Below are 1876 nucleotides of genomic sequence, written 5' to 3' on the forward strand. Positions count from 1 at the left end.
TGACCTCCCCCCTGGGGGACAGACAACAGAAAAGTGGGTGAAGGGAGACGTCGGACAGGGCAAGATGTGACAAAATAATAATTTATAAATTATCAAGGGCTCATGAGGGAGGGGGGAGGGAGAGGAAAAAATGAGGAGCTGATGCCAGGGGCTTAAGTCGAGAGCAAATGTTTTGAGAGTGATGAGGGCAATGAATGTACAAATGTGCTTTACACAATTGATGTATTATGGATTGTGATAAGAGTTGTATGAGCCCCTAATAAAATGATTTTAAAAACCCAACGTCTAGGAGGGTGTAGAGGACCTGTGGGTATTAGAGCAACACCACAATCTAGCGCGAGGAAGTACTAAGAGGTGGAAGAAGGGGGAATGCGACGGTGGGGCAGGAGGAGGCAAAAGGAAAAGTTTTCATTTAGCAATAATCGCGCCTCAGGTAAACCTCATTGGCTACGATATTGCCACTGCGCAAAGCTAAAAGGAAACAGAGGAACGCTCTAGGAAGCAAAACTGTAGATAGAGGTATTAACATAAGTGTATACTTATGCAAATACATTAATCCATAAAAATAGAAGTTTTGACCCAGTGGTTCTAACCTTCCTAATGTCATGACCCTTTAATACAGTTCCTCATATTGTGGTGACCCCCCCAACCATAAAATTATTTTGGTTGCTACTTCATCACTGTCATTTTGCTACTGTTATCAGGCGACCCCTGTGAAAGGGTCATTTGACCCCCAAAATTGACCCACAGATTGAGAACCATTTGACCCATAGATTGAGAACCATTGTATTAGCCTATGTACCTATATCTATAAGGCAATAATACACTGAGGCTGATGACGGGTCTTAGGCCTCAATTCATACCCTCCCTCAATACAAGAACACATTGTTCTACCAAAATTGCATTTTGTGATGCTTACCCCCATCCCCCCACCCCCTGACACAATCGCTGAAGATAAAATGGGTGCATAAGCAAATGTGAAGACAGCTGATGGTGCCTGACTATTAAAAGAGATAACATCTGGGGTCTTAAAGATTTGATGTTAAACAAGTGACAATCCAACAGTGGAACAACAAACCCACATGGAAGAAGTACACCAACTGGTGCAATTATGAGGTGTCATCGGACCGGGTAAAAGGCATCAGAAGACTCATAACAAACATCAAACAAACAAAACAAAACTGCATTGGTGAGAATGAGGGGGGTCGAACCAGAGACCCAAAGCCCATCTGTAGACAATGGAACATCCCCCCACAGAGGGGTCACGGGGAAGGGACAAGTCAACCAGAGTGCAGTCGAGCACCCATGGATCCTTGAGGCTTCCTCACCCCCCACTATCATGACCCCAGTGCTGCTTCCCACTCTGGACTGGACTGGAGCACACACGTAGGCAAGAGATAAAGTGCACAACACATGGAACCCAGGAACAGGAATGGGAATAGCAATACCAAAAGGGTAAGGGGAAGTGGGGGAGAGGAGGGGAGGAAGGGGCTACCGATCACAATGCATGGCACATGACCACACACACCCCTCCAGGGGGAAGAACAACAGACACCAGAGGGAAAAGGAGGCAGCGGTCCGTATGAGATATGAAAATAATAACTATCTATCATCTTATCAAGGGGCCTCAAGGGTGGTGGGGGAGGAGGGAGGGGAAAAAAGAGGGGGTGATCCCAAGGGTTCATTAGAAAGTAAATGTCTAGAAAAGAACAATGGCAATATATATACAAATATCTCTGATACAATTGATGTATGGATTGTAACGAGAGTTATAAGAGCTCCAATATAACCTTAAAAAATGTAAGCCATATCTTTGAAGTCTCTCTCTTCCAATTTCATCAAGGCTGTGTGGCCTGAACAAGGTGTGTATTATTTG

At 44.7% G+C, this 1876-nt stretch overlaps 1 pseudogene; it reads right to left on the bottom strand.

The window, feature by feature from the left end:
- Positions 1 to 389: 389 nt before the first annotated feature.
- On the bottom strand, positions 390 to 473 carry LOC142461883 (U4 spliceosomal RNA; annotated as a pseudogene).
- Between the last annotated feature and the right edge of the window lie 1403 nt (positions 474 to 1876).

The sequence above is a fragment of the Tenrec ecaudatus genome, chromosome 11, assembly GCF_050624435.1.
Source record: "Tenrec ecaudatus isolate mTenEca1 chromosome 11, mTenEca1.hap1, whole genome shotgun sequence".
In the NCBI taxonomy this organism is placed as follows: Eukaryota; Metazoa; Chordata; class Mammalia; order Afrosoricida; family Tenrecidae; genus Tenrec; species Tenrec ecaudatus.